This window comes from Scophthalmus maximus, chromosome 17 (assembly GCF_022379125.1).
Source record: "Scophthalmus maximus strain ysfricsl-2021 chromosome 17, ASM2237912v1, whole genome shotgun sequence".
NCBI lineage: Eukaryota > Metazoa > Chordata > Actinopteri > Pleuronectiformes > Scophthalmidae > Scophthalmus > Scophthalmus maximus.
This window is the reverse complement of record NC_061531.1, coordinates 1021671-1042500: the sequence shown is the minus strand read 5'-3', so window position 1 is coordinate 1042500 and position 20830 is coordinate 1021671. Positions and strand designations below refer to the sequence as shown.

Here is a 20830-nt window from a genome sequence, read left to right as displayed (position 1 = left end):
TCCACACGCATTGAGCAGTGAAAAACTAGATTAGACCCAACAAGACTAGACCAGATTACATTAGACTAGTCTAGAACAGAGACAAATAAATTAGACAAGGCAGGACTAGATTTAGACAGACTATCTGATATGTTATGATTGTCTGTCTGATAAATCCAATTTTATAGGAGTCTATAGGATTTGTTAGATTATACTACAAAACTGGTTTCGTCAAATTTGATTATATCAGACTTTAATCGATAAAAGTAAATTAGAAAATATTAGACTGGACTATACATGGTTAGATTCAGTTAAAAAACACTAAACTTGTTTGGGCTAGACTATGTCAATGTAGAATTTATTTAATCACAGTACGTTGTTAAGACTTAATCAGATTTTTGCATTGTAGCTTTATTCGTTGAATCAGTTGTATTCATTCAATATGAAACAGGAGACATCAAAAGTTTAATATGACAAGAGGTAGGAAGTACAGTAAATGTATATACATATATAAATATGCAGTATTCCAACACTATAAAAATAAATCCCACAACAAATTTGAGAAGAGAAACAACACCAAGATCTGGACACATGCATGCGCACACACTCACACACACACACACACACACACACACACACACACACACACACACGCACACACACACACAGGTTAAAAGTTGCATGCAGGTTCCTCGTTACTGTAAGTCTTTGATACGTGTTTCAGCATTCTATTGTGAATAATGGGGCCGGGGATAATGGTTAGGTTTTTGCATGGTTGTGTATGTGTGTTTTGTACATACAATACAAAAGATTTACACTAAAGTTTTATTTCTTAATATTATCATCAGCGTTGATTAAGCTGTCATTAGCCCACAACTTCTACATACCGTGACAGCTCCTCTGAATGTAGAATGTAGAATGTACCCCCCCCCCCCCCACACACACACACACACAGATTATTATTATGATTATTAATATAATAATTTATTTGTGCCTTAGCTCACCTGCACACAGTGGGACATTTCAAAAGAATAAACTAAGAGTGATTTTTGTAGAGAATTTATAATATTTTAAGCATTATTATGAAATAAAAAGGTCAGAATTGCATCTATACTAAAATTGTATAAACCACTCATGTCTGGCTGTGATGTGCCTACACTATCCAGGTATCATTTTTACCAGAGCCACACTGCAGGGCCGTCCACATTTCACTGAGGATCAAATTATAGGGGGTGCATAAACGCCAATGAGACATGTTACGTCTTTAAAATTAACTGTAAGAACTTATTGTCCCACAAGAAAAACAAGGTAGCAAGCGTTGTTAAGTGACAGCTGTAAAGCGGTTACAAAGCTTGTTAGCTCAGAGAGTTTTCTTCCCAAAACTCTTAATTGAATGAAATGAAGGAAACAAAAATGCCCGGGGGGAATAAATGGCACAATATAAACTAGAAAGAATCTGACATAGCTATTGCAAGCTACAAGGCGTAACATGTCCTGGCTTGCTGCAGAATTAGCGATTAGCGGCGGCTACAATTCACCTACTGTACTAGCCCTTGTGAGTAGTGTTTTACGTCATGAGGCTACGACAACCGAATACTTTGCACTGATTTATCCCACTGCACCACTTTCCAGTTGTATTCCCACCATAGCAAAAATGTAATCATTGTCTATGTAAAGGCCTAATTTAATGTTAAAACATTGTCGGCAGACCCAATGTTAAGGAGGAAGTCAAATCCCTGCAACAGGTTTCAGCATTTACAAGTACACACACATCCTAGCAGCACATATAGTGAACATATAGTGTGCGGTTGCGAGCATGGCTGTGTTGCATGCCTGTGTACTGTCCATTAACCCATTGGTGTGCGAGAGAGAGATCTGCCTTCCCTCTTCTTCTCCTACAGTATTTTGTAACCAGCAGAGTTGGTCTAAAGGTTAAAGTTCACAGTGCGGGTCCATGTCTAATGCGTGCTGTTGCTGTTGTTGTTGTCATTTTGTTGTTATGTGACTGTCTCCTTCCCCAGGTTGTTTCAGGTCATGCGTTTGTACGTTGGCTCTTGTTGGTCTCTGTTACACTGTCCATCTGTCTGTCTGTTTTCTCCATTCTTTTTTGTTTCTTTCTTTGTTTCTGTCTGTACGTCCGTCGTTCTCCGTGTGTGTCTGTATTTTGTGTGTACTGTAGCTGTCTTCCCCTCCTCCTGCTCCTCCTCTTCCTCCTCCTCTTCCTCCTCTCACCCAGTCTCCTCTCACTCTGGTATTTACAGATAGAGGGTGGGGAGTTGCCAAACACACGCCATCACATTTATCCCCTTGAAAGCACTTTGGGTCGAGCTGGGTCGAAATGGGCCGCTTATTCCCAAACTGCTTTCACGGAGATGGTGCCTGGTATTGGTTTGTAGATTTTACAGTTTTGTTAATTGAGATCAATCAAATATTATACTATTGGCAATCAAAACCAAAATAAAAAGTATTTTGCACTCAAACAATGAGTGAGCACCAGAATAAAAGAAAAGGAATAATTGGGGATCCATTCAGCGTCTTTTCGGGACGGGTGCCAGAGTGAAAGCGACTGCTGCACACTGGTTGGCTCATTGCCTCACCAGGAGAGTGAGAGTTGGTTTGATTGGTCGGTTGGTCTGTTTCCTTTATTTTCTCCTCTGGAGCTCGGGTCAGTTTTTACAGCGCAGTCCACAGAGAGCACTGTGCGTCTTACGACAGACTTGGCGCCAACCATTGTATTATGGGCTCAGGCCGATTGGATCATTCAAGAAAAGAACTTTGCATAAATGATTTCCAAAAAAGGTTTAAGCCAAAAAAATAAACAAAAACTTCTCATCACGCGTAGAAATGAGCTGAGTCGTGTGTGACTCTCTGTCAGTCTGGGCTGGAACACTGACGGCTGTAGAACTGCTTCGAAGGGCTACATTAGCTAACGAGACAGCTAATGTTCTTATTTCAAGTACAAAGACACCAAAAACAGAAGTTTCTATGACAGACCAACAGAAAGATGAGTAGGCAGGGACGCAGAAAGACAGACAAAACTCTAATACACACAGACACACACACACACACACACACACACACACACACACACACACACACACACACACAGGTAAGTATGAGAATGACTTCGAAGGGCTGTGGTAACTAGTCTAGTGGTGGCATTGATGGCTGTTCTGTGATGGCCTCTTAGCTTTTTCTCTCTGTGCACTCTCAAAATCTTAAAAGCTTCAAATCCTCCTAAAAAATGTTTGCCATTAACGTTTTGGGGAAACGATCTGTGCTTTATTTATCTTTTCTCAAGTTATTTTCTTATACTTGCAGTTGGTCCAGTTTCTTGGCGAGATAATTAAAGCACACCTCAAAAATGCACAGTCACATACATTTCAAAATGGTTGCTGGGCTTTTGCTTAAAAAGCGCTGCCAGGACTCTCTTCCAATCCATCTGTGACACCCCTCATTCCCTCCTCCCTGCCCCTCTCTCGCTGACATTATTACAGATCGTGCTGTACTCGGATAGGATCAATTACAGATCCTTAATGTCACTGCTGTCATTACAATGCAACACTGTCAGATCTGTCGCTGCAAAGGGCAGGAAGAACGGTAGACTTGAGCATTTTGGAGGTACACTGAAAGGGCAACATCTCTCTGAAACACTCCTTTCCCTCTTGTGTAACTTTTTGAGTCTTCTTCTTCTGCCTCGTTTCCCAGCGCTCCATTCTATGCTCGAGCAATATGGCAGGGGCGCAAATTACTACTTCTGGTTCAAAGAGACTGAAAAAGGACAGTGATGTCATAAAAGTCTCTGTTAATGCAAAAACTCTTCAACATCCTTTGCTTCGTCCCCACCAGGAGGATTTCTGTTGTTTGTAGCTTGGTCATGGTTTAATAATATGAAACGCAATGCTTCGACCTTTTGATGATCCTAACTCAATTTGGGCTCAAATTGAGCCCCGAAAAGATTTTGAGCTTAATTGATGTCCACAAATAATTAATTTACATACAACTACAACCAGACAGCTTGTTGTTGTATGTCTGCAAACCCAGGATTATTTATTAAGGTTGGTTTACAACAACAAAATAATAGACCCTAATTTGACCCGACGCACAAATCATAGGTCAAACTATTTAAAAGACATCTGTCAATCTATCGAACTATCTATCTATCTATCCATCCATCCACCCTGGTGTAGAAAGGTGCTCATGTTTTTGTTTTATTTTGGATCTTTTATGCTTATTTTATCCATCTCTCTTACTTCCCCACCCTTTGATCATTTCCCCACCATCCCTCCTCTCTCTTCCTTTTTGCTCTCCTCACTTTCTCCTTATCTCCGCTGTTGCTACGGAAACAGTGAACAGGGGAATTCTGGGACCTAGCGCAAGCGAAGCATTTTGGGTCAGTGCTTGGTGTTTGATTGCATTATTGATTCATATCGATACAGTGGGCTGCATTTCACCAACCATCCAGTGCAGCCAAGGAACAACAAATGGTGAGACAAATTAAACCATTTGTGAGGTAAATGATGCAAATGTACAATGTAAAAGGGCAGCAAAGAAAGTGCCAAACAACAGTTAAAGGGATAAGGTGAAATATGTGCTTACTCATGCTTAGAAAGCCAAGCCTAAGCATATGAACTGTTGGTAATAGAAGAGAACTATACACCTAAATAATCAGTAAACCAGTAATCAAGAATGATACTCATATTCATTTTTCATTCAGTGGGAATCTAAATATGCCACTCAGGTAGACATTTTACTTTTGCGTTACTTGGGCAAGGAAAAATGTCTGTTGTCACACCATTAGGAAAAGCTTTTTAATTAATTATTTCTTACCTAACTCAATACCCCTTGCCTCACCCTACCCTTCCAAACATGAAGGAGAATCTACAGTAGCCTTCAGGTAACCGTTGGTAACATCAAGGTCCTTGTTTTTTTTCATTTCTGGGCCACATGGCAGTACAACATGGCGGACTGTACGGAAGAAAACCTGCTCGCTGTGTAGATAAAAGGAGCAGGTGTGCAGAGATGGGAGAGCAGGCGCAGTTCACTCACCGACTAGCTAATTGCTGTTGTTGCCTAACTCCAACTAAACCCTGACTTTAACCAAGGGCTCAAGTAACTGACCCAAACCATATCTTAACCAGAGTTTTTGTTTGCTTTAGCCAGTGTTCATTCTTATCAAGAAAGTCTATGAAGAAATGTTTACTTGTTGCAGGGCTGCACCCACATTGTATCTGTGGGGTCCGATTTGGATGTCAATACAAATATACAAGGACAACTTGACATAGTGAAATGATTTTACCCCAGAGTGCAGTGTGAAAGTGAGGACTTGAAGAATCTCAGTCGCCTGTGCGATGATTCAATTCTTCAAATTTCAGGTGGCAGCCCTGATTTGTTGAATACCGTTTTACATGTAGAAAACAAAAAATCAAAGCAAAAATAAACTTTGAAATGAGGTCTCACTTTGTTTGTCAGTGAATTAAGAACTAAATTATAATGTGAATGTTGGACAAATTAACACTGTCACGCATCTACAGAATGCAACACTATAGCTTTTGATTAGTAAAACAGTACACTCCACCGTACAAAAGATCTTTTTTTCATGTGGTGAGTCGGCTGCTTGACCTCAGTTAAGTCAGAATTATCTGACCTTTAGTAACTTTCTATCTATGTCAGTAATGTCATTTATGTGACTGATTTTTTAGTAAAGAAACAGAATTATGGATTGGATTCCTTCATAGTCCAGTGAGAATTAGACAAAAAAGCAGCAACGACGCAGCTGGGACAATCTACAAAAACATGCAGACGGTCGTTCTTAAAAAGGTAAGCCAATATAACAATACCAAGAGCTATGGATGTGAATGTCACATTAACCTTCCTCTCAGTTGGTTTGCTGTCATGATACTATCACAAGGAATGAATTCTGGGAATGTTGCTGGTACTTAATCTTCTAAATACCCTTGTGGAAGTTTGCTAAAGAAATGTCCCTGTATTCAAATTATCTGACGTTTTAGCTTCTCCCTTCAGTGAGTGAATCTGGCTCCTGAATTACTCTCTGCTCTGCAGTGGAGAGCACAGGTAGCTGCAGCGATGCTGTCCTGAACAACACAGAGAGAGAGCAAGAGAGAGAGAGAGAGCGGTTCTATTCCAACAGTCACCGTTTTGGAAATGCTAATTGGATTTACTGAGGGGAGTCAGTCACACTAGTGCAGAGCTGAGTTACATGGTTGCTAACAGCCTTTTCTATTACCTTTGCAATAGAGAGCAATTCTTGTAACATCTGTGACTGTACACAACAAGACGGTGACGACTTTAGCCTCCAAATGTTTAGAAAAATAGACTCAAATGTTTTATTTTTGGTCACTACTACTAATAAACCTCAAATGACTAAAATTTGACCAAAACTGATATACTTGCATTTTCATCATGATACTAAATCTAAATGAAAACCAGTTAATGAATTCCTCACTGGCCTTAGCCACAATATTTCCCTAACCTTGGGAAATGAAAATGCTGAAAACATTGTCACTGGAATCCCCTCACAGGACTCTGCAACCTGTTAAGCTTTCTGGCTAAACTGTCTCCAAACAGGATAAAAGACTGAGGGAGACTGCCCTGCTTGCTAGAATGGAAAGAGGAGAATGCGGCCTACTCTCCTTCAAAAAGAAAAAAGAAAAAAAAACCTGCAGAAAGATAGCTCCAGAGTGAACATTGGTGCAGTGCCGCTAGTGCCCCCAAAGGCCAAGACTGCTCATTACACCTTTGTCCTGACTGCGTGAGTTTCAAAGGCAGCAGACACTCTGCATTATGATACTGCACACGTCTGTCTCCCTTTTCATTGGGAAACCTAATCAGTGAGTGGGTGGATGTTGAATAAGGGAATGAAATATTGCATTAATCACTTCCTTGCTTTGTATTTCATGCCGTCTCTGACTGCTGTCCTGTCTCCACTTGTTTTTCCCCCCCCAAAATTATCTTTCTCCCTGTCTTTTACTCTCTGTTCTCCTCCTATATTTGTTCGCAGTAGCAATGGTATTGATTCTCTTCATTGACAGACGGCTACCATTGGCCTGAACTGACTCTTGAGTCAGTACTTAGAGGCTCATTGATGTGAGCAGATATTCTCTCTCTCACTCTCTCCCTTAATTTCTACCACCAACATGAAGTTTCACGTTAAATATACTCTCCCTTCACTATAGATTTCATTTATTTCTCTCCCATTCACAGTCTGTTTTTCTTCCACATCAGTTTTTTCTCTCCAGCCAATGATCAATGCCCTTTAGGCTTGTATTTAATCATTACTGGTGGTCAGAATCCCCTGAGTACTATTGGATTGCACTCACGTTACTTTATTTCCTGAGTGCCACTACAACAGTTGAGCCACAATGGTATCAGGAGTAGAATCATGTTAACCAAGGAAAGTGTAAACCTATCAATTATGTGGATTATGTAATGTAATGTAATGATTATGGTTATGGATCTGCAACTGTGACTTTAAAACTATGCAAGTAGGAATGTACCTTTGTCATGGGTAACCAGAGAATTGTACATAGGAATATCTTGTTTAAAATCCTTACATGAAAATGCACAATGTTAATGTCTTGGAAAGTATCAACAACAATGTATTTATAAGATTTTGATTAGGCCATCACTTGTCAAGCCCCTCTATTGGTGTTGTTTATGATGCTTACCTTCAAAATGTTCCAAAGCAGTAATGCTTAGGCCTGTCACGATACCTACTTTTTGTCAGATGATATATTAGGCCAGCAGTTATTGCGATAAACGATATTATTGTCATTTTTTGCAACTAAATCATGTGCGCTTGCATGCATGCTAACACTAGCTCGTATCAAAACACATGCGCCGTTACGTTAATGCGAGACATAGACAGGCGAGTCCTGGCAGATGAATAAAAACCTCAGACTGGCAAGTAGTCATGTCCTTGCAGAAAAGATATAACCAGAACCAACAGAATTTTTTTCTCACAGGTACCCTGTAACCCTACTCTGTCCTTACTCGTCTCCAAAAGATTCCAGAGCGCTCTGTCGCTGTGTCTTGTCGTGTCAAAATAAAAGCCCTCGTAGAGTCGTGTAATTGCGAGTCCATGACATTAAATAAAATTCTGAAACCACGGCTGCTAAGAGAAATGTGATCTACAAGCAGATGATAACACCACAGTTTGTGAGCTGTGACACAGAGCAGATGAGAGGACTGAAGTAATTTCAAAAAGCTATTTCAAAAAACACGCATGTAAACACAATGCTGATTATCAAAGTCAATGGAAATGATCAAGTTCATATTCATGTACAGCATGATAGTTAGATAACATATTTATCATGACAGGCCTGGTAATGCTAGATGTTCCGCACAATTCGTCACATTTGTGTTGGACCTACATGTCCAGCAGTGAATCATACAAAAACATGTAAAAATCAATAATTCTATTTTGATCAAGAGAAGTCAGCACTATGCAAACCTGATGGACATACTCTGGTGTTCAGTAGCAGCCTGTCATCAGTCACACTGGACAATAATCTCACAATCTCTCTTATACAGTGGCAGGAAAAAAGTAACTGACCCCTATGTCAAAATGTGCCTGAAATGTCCAGTGTAATACATTCCTCATGATGTTTTCATCAGTGTATAATTACCTGAGATCAAGGATCACTGTGTTTTTGTTATTTAGTATAAGCCCTTTATACAGTATCTACATAGGGAGCAGGTGAAGCCGACAACACGGTACTGACAACACGACAAGAATTATGTCGTTTATGCGTATTGTCACGTCTCCTGGAATTCCAAAGATGGTTGACAACGCCGTAACATCTCATGTATTTTCTTTGATTATAGGGAAAGTGTTCGTTGTCCATGCAGACTAAAGTGAACATCAAACAACAACTTTTTTAATAACCTATCAAAATGAAGAATACATTTGTTCTACAAACAAATAATCAATACATCTTTATAACATCAACGTAGGTAACTTTCTTCTTTCGCTTTTCCACCACATTTTAATATCTACCACTGTCAGAGGAAAGGGAAAACTCGGGAGCAGAAGGTGCCAGTAATGCACCTATTATGCTGGTTGCCAGCCTTCATTAAAAATGACAACGACAAAGGAAACGATAATACGAATCTACTGTACAACCAATCGCATTGCGATCTCTTATCCTGTTGTGGCCCTACTACACGGCTGTGAGCATAGCCCGAGCAGGCCCTCCTCCATGGAGTCCGCCATGTTGCACTGCCATGTTTCTGAGGTGACCTCGAATGGACAAACCAAACACTGGCTCTCGAAAAAGCCTTTGACGTTTTTATGTCACCTGAAGGCCACAGTAGGTTCTGCTTGGTGAGGAGTGGTGTATTCAGTTGGTTCAGCTGTAACCTCACCACCAGATGGTCAGATCTTCTTACCATAATGAACAAACTAAGTTTATTCTTTCTAATAACATACAAATCATTGTTTTGCTCTGGACATAACCATCAGTTTTGCCAGCTGAATTGACTTTCTGTTGCAAACAGGATGCTGCAATACAAGGCAGTGTTCTTGTATTGCAGCATAGAGCTAGTTTGTCCGAGAGTTATAGGTAAAATGAGGACTGAAATGTAAGCCTGGACTCGTATTTCATTCTGACATAACACTCCTTGAATGCAGAACTTACATACATATCACTCAGTACGATAAAGGATAAAGCATGCCTGATAAAGACCACCAGTGTCCTTTCAAACGTGTGAAAATGGCAGCCGAGGACAAAGGACACCTGTAGTATGTAAACTATAGTGAGGAATTTATACTGAATATTTTTATTCTAATCTTATTATTTATTTTATGCATTAACTGCCTGCTTCATCATTTCAGATGCTTTGCATGTGCATCTCTCTGCAGGGAGTTTTTATGATATTTGTATTTATCTGTCATACTGTCATCTTGAATAAGTCTCTGCGCTCATATGACAATAGTTAGAACCTCTGTAATAATTTATTTTTCTTTCCTATGTTCTACTCCTCTGTGTGTGTGCCCCACTCTTTGTATTTCTGTCCCCTTATCTAAGCTGTGAATGCGTTATGTCATATGAGACATACATACATGTTAAATTGATCATTGTATGTACTCTTTAACCTGTGGTTTCCTTTGTTGGTAAAACCACACATTTTAAATGTTTGCATTTTATTCAAATATTATTCCTGAACAATCTCAAATCCACATGTGGTTTAAAAAGAAACAGGTGTGTGCGTGTGTGTTTTTTGTGTGCGTGCGCGCCAAAAACTTTTGTAATTATTTCAAATTGGTTGAAAACTACTGCATTCTGCTTATAACAGACACACATTTTGATAAGTTGTTTGCATGAAGATTGTTGTTGGAATGATATTTGTCCTGGTTGTAGCCTTGTGTGTACTCCTCACCCCCTTACCCTCTCTCCCTATGGCCCTCCCCTTTTTCCATCTCCTCCTACTTCCTTGGCCTCCCTGCACTCCTCATTCCAACTGTGCCCTTTCATCGTTTCCTTCTTTTCTCATGTTTCTCTCTTGGACCTTAACCTGCAGGAATGTGATTCATTCCTTAAAACGATTACAGATTAGGATGGATAAAACTCATACCAATAAGTCATTTACAGTTGAAAATTATATAAATTGTATCTATCTATCTAAGTCAGGTTACAAGATCTCTAACTACTGATGCAAAGGGATTGTGGTGCCGACAGGTCCTTTACATTTGATATTGTCAGTTAAGAATGTAAGAATGATACTTCAAGATACCCACACGATACTACCTGTGTGGGTATTATTTTAATATAATCTATCCCTTCCGCTGCACTTGCCTATAAGTTTGTCTGACACTAGGGCACCCTTAATTGTATACAGTTCATAACTGATAGCCTACCTTATAGCAAACAGACTCATTTTAGTCCTTTTGCAAATAAGGCCCATTCCACATCTTGATAAAGCAATTAGTTTTGATTATTGTACAGTAATATACTTCCACCCTGAAGAGTCGCGTGCGGTGTGAACACACAATTGCTTTACCCCCTGCCCCCCCTTCCTCCCACCTTTCCCTTTCCTTTCCTTTCCCTCACACCCTCATGTCTTTTTCAATCCATTCTAACATGAGTGTATCCATCCCATCCTCAGGCTATCCTCCTCAGTCTCTCCCCCTGCGTTGTGTTACTAAAGTCTGACTAAGTGGAGGTATGTACAAGTCTCCATCACAGCCCCCGCTGCTAGATGCGTCGCTACAGTGTGAGCACGCGCTAAGCTTCTGGCTTTGGCTTTGAAGAGAATCAATCAGAAGTCAGTTTGACTTTTTAAACCTACGAACTCTTCTGGGGCCAGAAATGCAAGCAGATGAATACGGACTACAGCTATTTGTTTTAAATCAATGGCTGAGGTGTCTATGAGCTATCAAGTTAGCTTAGCTTAATAGCTACAGCTTGCAGGCCTACTTTGAACATGGAACAAGTGTGAAACAGCGAGCTAGCACTAGGTAAATGGGATTATGGCTTGTTTGCACTGAAACAAATCTCAGTTAATTCCTGCATGTAGGCTTACCAGCGGCTCCTGGCAGAAGTAGGCTTTTCCTCCATATTTAGGCAGAAGCTCAATGCCATGCCCAGCTAACACATCACCAAGATATGTTTTTTTTGTCACATCCAGTTCCTGTTGACACACCAACCAAACAGATTGTGTCTTGGTTATGACATCATGTTACAGTTTTACTGAAATGTGTATCTATAACCACCCAGTGACCAGTTTTGAAACCCTTTATCAGATTAAGGACATTTATGAGGCATTTGTAATGTACGGATACAAATTGAATCATTCAAGTTGATGCCTTTTTATTGTTGCAAACTAGTATCTATGTTTTATTTCATATATCTACCCACTTTACTATACCTACTATACCACACTTACTTTGCAGACTGACATTTTATGTACCCTAACCTGTGGTGAGTTTATAAAATTGGTTGAGGACTAAACTAACCAACGTGTGTATATAAATATATAAAACCTCTGCCTAACAATCGAACCAAAGTAAAATTAAATTATGAATGATTAAAGCCACAAGGTCAATGAAGACATTTCACCAGTCATACAAGATGAAGCAGCTTCAAAGGCAATGAGCATGACACACAAAGTAGCAGCTCATAGTCAAAGCTGCCTCATGCTGCACCTGCTGCAGAGCAAACTGCAGAGGGCCACTCATTACGGATGCTACGCACCTCTCAGCTCACTTTTGAATACAGTGAGAGCTGCACCAGAAGCACTAGCTCCATTTAAACCTTTTCATGTACTGTAAGTGCTGTGAGTAATGTGTCTTTTTTTCTTTGTGTTTCTGTCCGTGGTAAATGTTTCTGACTCTCACAATTAGAATCATATTCACACAAGATCATTGATGATAGCATTCCTGCTCAGGGATTACAGGTCACTATAAAATGTTGCTGTATGTTAGACACTATACTTTATTGATGCAATCATTCTACCACCACTTTGAGAGTGTGTGTGTGTGTGTGTTTGTGTGTCCTATGATCATGTCACTCAACACTTAACATATGTCTTTGTGTGTGTGTGTGTGTGTGTGTGTGTGTGTGTGTGTGTGTGTGTGTGCGTGTGTGTGTTTGTTACTGTGTAACAGCACATATTCTGCTCTGTTTAAATAGCTGTGTTTGCAATGTCAAGTCCTGTAACCACAGGAATAAATCAGCAGCACTGCGGCTCTTAGCTGATTGGGACAAAAAACACACCCACACACATCCTTGTCTTACTCTATTGGTGGGGACCATAGTCCCTTACCCTGACATTAACCATCACAACTAAATAACTATACCTAAACCCGACCCTTACCCTAACCCGAATCCGAGTTTTAACCAACTAACAGCCATTTAAATTCGTGGGGTCCAGCATTTTGGTCCCTACAAAGCTTTCAGACCTCACAATTATAGTTGGCTCCCGGTTTTCAGACACACACGCACATGCACATGCACGTGCATGTACTCAAGCACACACACACACACACACTTACACATATGTAGCGTGCTCAATAGCTAGGTCCTTAGAACATTGTGACCCAGATCTGTCACTGTGTTATCCAATACCCAGAATACCTCCAGAGGTTCAAGCAGCATCTCATTGGCCTATTCTTATTGCCCTATTCAGCTACATCTAGCACCACAGACCTGTACAAAAATGTATACATGCAGTGGGGTCCGAAACTCTGAGACCACCTTCACATTCACTTGAATATGATACTGGCTAGTTGTGAAAATTCCCCTGAAAATATTACTGTGTCAAAAATGATCAATAGCATCCTCAGGGACATGTGCCATTTTACATCCACTTCCACTAGACCAGGTGTTCTGGGAAAAAATTACAGAAGTGGAAATCTATCTAATAGTGTTGTAGCCCACAGTCAAAAATGATTATATCATCCGTTTATATCACCCGTTAATTTTTCAGCTCGGTGAATTTGTTCCCCAAATTAACTGAACCAGTGGTTCTGTGAACAAAAATGGTACAATTATCAATCCCCTTTGAAATGTTGTTACCCGCTGTCACTAATTACAGCCTTAATTATTTTATATATCAGTTGTAAGATAAAAATGTTTTTAATGCAAGTATGTAAACATACGTCTCATTTATAATTTGACAATGTTGTTCCATACTAATTCTCTGCCTAAAATAACACTGATTGTCCCAGTCGTGTAGAACCATAAAGTGACCTCATAAAAAAGGTTTTTCTTCAGATACATTGATGGCGAATGATAAAAGCAAACTGTGCCGTGGAGACTGAAGAACAATATTTTTCCCAAAACAAGAAACAAAATAAGGAAAACTACTGTTGATTGTGAAATGTGAAAGTTCTGGGCATTTTAGACCCAGGAACATTCTACATTCAGACCAAATACTGTTTTGGTACTTATTGGTAACTTTGCTAAATTGGCTAACATTGCTTACCAAAAATTCAAAAATGAAGCACAGATATGACTAAATTTACATTTTTTTGGACCCACGCAGTAATGAAGATGAGGGAATTATAAATTTGCTCCGAAAAGATTACTGCACAGAGTATTGCACTATGAAGTTGTGTGACTCACAATAGAGAGATTAAAAAAGGGATAAAATCAAAACGATACCTTTTTTAAATTCCCCAAATTCTACTTTGTTGTCAAAATCTTGTATCTATATTACCCACGGTGCAACTGCGCGACTGTATAATGCTTTTAATAGCTAATGTATCTAACCCCAGGTAGAGATGCGGAGAGGGATCCACAGGACTGGTAAGATAATTTTTCGTCTAGCTCAACCCCCCAATTTTTTCTACGTTTTTTCACTTATAAACTTGAGGAACCAAAAGATTCTTTTTTAGTCAATAGTGCTCACCAAGACATGAAAACAGACTTTCATGTATAAAATTCCCCTTTAAGAAGGCAACCATTGAGTTAGGGAGTTTCCTAGCTTGGTTACCCCTATAAGTCACCTGACTGACCTCTTGCACTTATTGTACATCTTATAGCCTTTTTCCACTGGCTCGATGCGGCTTCTGGTGCCAGCAACTAATCTAGAACTGGTTCCACGTGCTTCTGCCAAAAAACATTGGGTGTTATTGCCAAAAGATTGCCAGCACAGAGCCAAAAATTGCTGGTCCAAAAGTTGGAACCTGTGACCTCTGTGACTTATGGGTTTGTTCTAAAAAGGAGCCACATCTGAACTGGCTGTGTACTGGCACCAGCAGCAGCACCGCCCTGGTGGAAAGTGGGGATTAGGGTTCAGGGGTCTCCCAAAGCATTGCTGCTGCATGGTATCATCTTATTTTCTCTTTGTGGAAGGAGGTTAAATGTGTAGCTTTCTGACAGACTTAGGTGAACCTTCATTCAACATGATGGGCAGTTATATTTCTTCCGACTTTACATAATTTACACCCTCACCTCCAGATCGTATTTGTCCAATCCAATTAAATTACAGCGCGTTCTATTCAAATCTATTGTAACACACAAAATCAAGCTGAACAATGCCACTGTTTTCCATGAATTCACGATTATACCATCTTCCAGGCCTACATATAGTGAGAAATGATGCCTAAAAGGAGTATAACTCCTCATGGGCTCATAGAAGTCATCAAGCAACTAAAATCAAAAGCAAACCAGCAGAATGATCACTTAATTAATATAATTCCCAAAAGAGCCCTCTCAGCAGGAAATTTTACAGAGTACAGTGTGCAGAGTTTTGCCCTTGAATGCTGGTCTCAGAGCAGTTTTTCTAACTTAAAATCACATTAGAACCAGATTTATAAGACCAATAAAATAACCATGTTATGAAGTGAACTGGGGGTCTTTGTTTGGCAGAGGATGGCTTCAGATATTACAGCAAAAACAACAGTCATTAATAGGCAATCATTAAAGGGGCAGTAAGTGATTCTAAAACAATACACGTTTTGTAAAATATTCAGCAACTATTTCCTCAACATCCGTCAGCTGTCACTTTTGTGTGTGCGCCGAAAAAGCCCAGGCTCCGTAAATCGAAATCAAATGAATGGTGCTGACCGCATCATACAAGGCTGCGAGTGCAGTTTGTAAACATCACTCGTCATCACCTCAAGAGCCTTGCTAGCGGGGAAAGTTGCAACTCTGTGGTTTTGGCCTAGTATTTAGTGCATCCGACTCCCATACCGGAGGACCCGGGTTCGTGGCCTGGCCAAAGCAGTAAATTCACAACAAAAAGACAAACATGCTTTCTCCATAATCAGAAAACCTAACCCTTACTGCCCCTTTAAGTGTCTGTTAACACACGACCTGTGCCCAGGTGCCTTACATGTTGATCACACTTGCGGGCAACCAGACAAAACCAGTGTTTCTTTGTCTTTCCCACTGAATAGCATTTAGCTGATCCAACAGCTGGCAGAAGTGTGCAGTTGTCAGTTGGGTCGTGCAGTAATTGAAGGATTCACAGAGTTGTTGACATTTGGCGATAAAAGGGAATCAATTTCCTTTTTGAAAGTGTTTGGCATGCAAAGAGACGCAACAAGACTAGGTAGACTATGCTGTCCATGCAGCAGGGAATGTGCTGACCTGTATACTGGGAAACTAAACAAGAACTAAACAAACGCATGGCTCAACACAGGAGAGAGAGCTCTTCAGTTCAAGACTCTGCTGTTTATCTACATTTAAAGGACAAGGGTCACTCCTCCTCCTATGTACATATTTTAGACAGGGAAGATGGTTTGAAGAGGAGTGAAGGAAGCCATGTATGTCAAAATAGAGAACCATCCCTGAACAGAGGAGGAGGCCTAAGACACCATCTCTTTGCAGGAGACTTAAAAACCTATCACACCTAGCCTCTTGTGACCCCTAAAACAACAGTGTGGACACAAAGTGACTCCAATGACTCTAATGATCATCGTTGTAACAGTCTGGAGCATTAACAAGCTCCGCCCGCACACCACAGAGGTTAAATACCTGGGTTCAACAACTTAATTAGAACTGAAGAAGCCTCTTGGATGAAGGTGAAATGTCTTCAAGAAACTACAACCAAGTCCAGTTGCTCCTGATTCACCACCCTTATGGGTTTTAAAACAGCATTTTAAAACTAAGACGTTCCCTGTCCAGACAAGCTCCATGACACAAATGATCATCGTCTATTCTAACACACCTGAAAACGCATATTATGTAACAGTTCACTTGGAATGTGCGGAATAGACGCTGGTGTAAACAGGAAGCAGATTGTTATTAGTATTATCTTAAACTAAGCAACCAACTGCAGCGTAGACAAAGACAGCAATGTTGTAAAGTAAGAGCGGGTATTTATTTTCTTGGATAGACAAGGAGGTGGAACTGTTACTGACAGCAAGTGTGCACAACATTTTGCATTCACCGCTGGTAGTAAAGTCATGACTAATAAGAATCAATTAGGAAATGAATGTGGATGACGGTGTCATCAATTACAAATGTCTCAGTTTTTGCTGGTCCCTACTATAATGTCACCCGGGAGTTTTGAAACTATTAGGGGATCAGCCGCGTTTCCAAACTTCTCCATTTTAAGGGCTCGAAAACTCCAGAATAGTGGAGACAATAATTACAGTTATACCGATTGGAGCAACCTCAAGCCCTGACCTCAGATGACCTTAAATGAGAATCCTGGGTACTAAAAAAGCACTCTCATTCCATCTCTGATCATGTTCGCAAAATTCTTTGGCACAGCTTTTTCTCTGTGTCACATGTGACATTTTTGTCCCTTGAAAATGGAGCTTACAAGCCATAGCTTTCAATATTTTTAAATGACAGGATGATGATGCAGAAACAGAAATTGTATCCAGTGTCTTCTTCATTTTTCTGTTAGGTTTACCCACGTGTCCTTTCACTTGCCCTATAGGAGGAGTCTTACCCATTTTGTTTCAACATGCCAATTTTTTCACATGAACAGCATTTCAAAATTCAGTCAGCTTGATAGGTATACCCTTAACTTGCTTCCATCCACATTCACTTTAGAGAAGGAAAATAAATTAATTAATCCACCCACAAACTGAAGAGAGATTTTATTTCCGTCTTGGCTTCCCTCTTTGGTAAGAAGTGGACAAATTTGTGGCATTTTCATCTAATTTAGACTTCCATATACTCAAAGGCTTAAGTAGAAATTTCTAATGACAAGAAGACAATGTTAAACTGAGGGATCAATTCAAATATTCATCATCGACATATTGTTGAAATTGCTAGCAGCTCATGCTAGCGCTCAGAGTTTTAGCTCCCTTGGTTGCGCATCCGCCTCCCATGCCAATGGTCAGTGGTTCGTACCCACCTCTTCACACCAAATCGAGTCATCCCCCCCCTCTGCTTTTTTCACAAATCACACCTTGAATGTATTACAGTCCGTTCTAAACTCTCAAACATCTATGTCATATTTCCATCAAACATATAATTCAAATTCATAGTGAACTTATGATAAGTATCCTAGTCCTCACATCCATCCATCTATTCATCATCTATACCACTCTATCCTTTTTGAGAGTCGTGGTGGGGGCTTCAGCCAATCCCAGTTGACATTGGGCGAGAAGCGGGGTTCACACTGGACAGATCGCCAACCCATCATAGAGCCCACATACAGTGACAAAGCAACCAATCATTCACATGAAACAAAGAACCTTCTTGCTGAGGTAACAGTGCTAACAACTACACCACCTTGTCGTGCCCTTTCCTTACATAAAGTTTTTAATTCAAATGATAGGAAACTAATGTTGTTAATTACGTCCAGGTGTAAAAGATTTGGAACCACATTATTGAAGAATGAAACTTACCCACCATGTTAAAAGCTTACCCACAGAAACGGTTGCTTCAACCTATTGTCCAAAAACTAAAGAACAAAAATCCCATCCTTCTCAGCTATACTTTTTGTTAGAGCTTATTCGCTTATGTTACCATGCTAACATACTAAACTATGGTGAACATGGTAGACAGTATACCTGCTAAACTTCTGCATGTTAGCATTGTCACTGTGAATATGTTAGCGTACTAATGTTAGCATTTAGCTTAAGGCACAGCTGTGGCCAAATACTGCCTAGTGTGTCTGTAGACTTGTTACTTGTTAAGTTTGACCTAAATGAAGACAAACACTTCTTGACCCAAACCGTTGGGAGGGTTTCGTCTTCAGTCAGTCTGTCTGCCTGTCTAGCTGCCTGTCTCCCAAGTAAAAGCAGCCTACTGTTCATATGGGCAGACTGGCTAAAACACCTGGGCTCTAAGAATCAACTTCAGGTGTCATCAGTTTTTGTCAGATTGGGCGTTAACATGCAGGATTGTGTTCATTTTGAACTGCTCAGCTCCAGATGATTTACCCGCCTGATTTGCTCTGAGTTTCCCAAAAATGATTACAACATCAAGTCTGTCTGTATCTGTTGTTCCCGAACAAAATGTCGCACCGCTGATGTGCTTTTGGGAATCCAAGAGCAGGTAGTCCAGTGGATGTACAATTACAAACATTTTATGGGATGTCTTTGGATCGGGGGCTTTGTTTACATCCACTGGACCAGTGCACCTCCCCTCCCCTACTCAGTTCATGTTGGTGCTGCAGAGTGCCATATCTAGGTGTCTATGGGATATTGTGGCAACTGATAGCTGATTTTCGTAACCCATATTCCTGTTTTGTCCTGTCTCTGTCTGTCTGTACCTGTCTGTCCATCTGTTTGTCCCTCTGTCCATCTATCTGTTTCTTTTTCCAACTTCCTCATTTGGTCTGAAATATTTTTACTTGGTTTGGGCTGGTTTTGTTTTGAATGATTTAACTTTTTTCAACTTTGTTTCATTTACAAATGCTTGTAACTGTAACAAATGGTTTATATTTGCTATTTCTGATGTGCGATTCTGTCATAATATAACATACTATTATGTCATGACTTTATTTTCGGTCATGAACATTTGTATTTCCATCTCATGACACACTCAACTTCTTTCCAAATCATGAAAACTTTCCTTTGCTCATAACTGCTGTGAATGACCCTTCATAACTCTGCTCTGACCTTTGACCTGTGCATGTCATCGCCATGTAGCCACAGGTTATGAGAAGTCACGCAGCCTCAATAACATTTCTGGGATGATGGGCGCTCCGCTGCGCCTCACCCCTATCACCAACTCCACCTTCGAGCCCTTCGAGCCGCCTGGCCTCAGGCGATGCCACTCCCCCATCCCCTCCATCTTGTAGCATAGCCAACAGAGATACACAATCAACAAAATGTCAACAACAACAGCAACAGAGTTTTTCTTCTGAGGAATACGAAAGAAACAAAAACAATCAACATGGAAGAAGCGTCTCATGGACATTTGATTCATCCCAGCTGCTCTTTCATTACCATTACTCATGTTTTCGTCTTGATAGGGACAACAATGAATTAGACTTCATTCATTAGAGGGACCTACTCTAAAATTAATAGAATTAGCTAAACCGTAATGATCAAGCTGAGATAGATGCTTTAGCAGATGTACTGTGAAATACACAAACACACACTAACACACCTGCCTTACTAACAGGGATAGAGTTAGTTTAGACTGATATGATAGTTGAGTTAGTTTACCTCTAGATTTCCCTGTGCTACATCTTGCCTGTATCTCAACTGCACTTGCACTTAAACGCTTTAAGACTGATACTTAGGACTAGCTATGAATAAGAGACAGCATGCATGTTTTTACTCAAGAGGAGCTCCAGAATAAGAAAATACACTATGCCTACAAGTAGACAGAACCTTGTTAAACAATTAAAAGTGTAATGAATATACCTGAAGAGGGTATACCCCAAACTGTAGCACCTCTGCACCTTTAAAAAAAAGAGCCACATAGGCTAAACATATTCAGTTTTCTGTCTTACATACAGATAAAATACAACCTATCCTACACATACTTGTGCAAACATTGACACACACAAAGATTCACAGAGTGTCTCTTCAAAACAGGAAAAGAGGGGAGAGGGGCTTCCATGAGATTTTACATTACCTCCACAACCAGCTTATGAAAGTAGTGGTTTCCCCTCCTCCTCCGTTCTCCTACTGCTTCCCAATCTGCTCAGAGCCTCATAACACTCACAGGATGTACTGCACAAATACTTTTTTTATACAGTGGACAGCAGGGGAACAGGTGTTTAACTGGGTGAGTGTCTCGGTCAGGGCGGGAGGACATATGATATTAGCTTAAACATATTGCTGATTTTTTTTCTTCTTTTATAATCTTTTCCTTTTGCTTGTGAATTACTGAAAAAATCCTCCTACTTTATCAGTGAGATTTCAAAATATTACTTCTATAAAAATAATTGGAACAACCCTATGATCACCCTTATATGAGAAGTTATGGTTGATTTTATTTAGGGGTCACACCAAAAAGGTTAG

At 40.1% G+C, this 20830-nt stretch overlaps 1 protein-coding gene and 1 long non-coding RNA gene across 3 annotated transcripts in view; one reads left to right on the top strand and one right to left on the bottom strand.

Annotated features, from left to right (window-relative positions):
• Window positions 1–20830, top strand: part of LOC118288991 (potassium voltage-gated channel subfamily C member 1-like) — an 81937-nt gene that overhangs the window by 44184 nt on the left and 16923 nt on the right. The gene's annotated exons all lie outside the window — the stretch shown is intronic.
• On the bottom strand, window positions 1950–11999 carry LOC118288992. Its single transcript, XR_004785974.2, has 3 exons — window positions 11887–11999; window positions 11524–11631; window positions 1950–2358 (listed from the first exon to the last, which is right to left on the bottom strand). It is a non-coding gene; the product is annotated as an uncharacterized LOC118288992 (long non-coding RNA).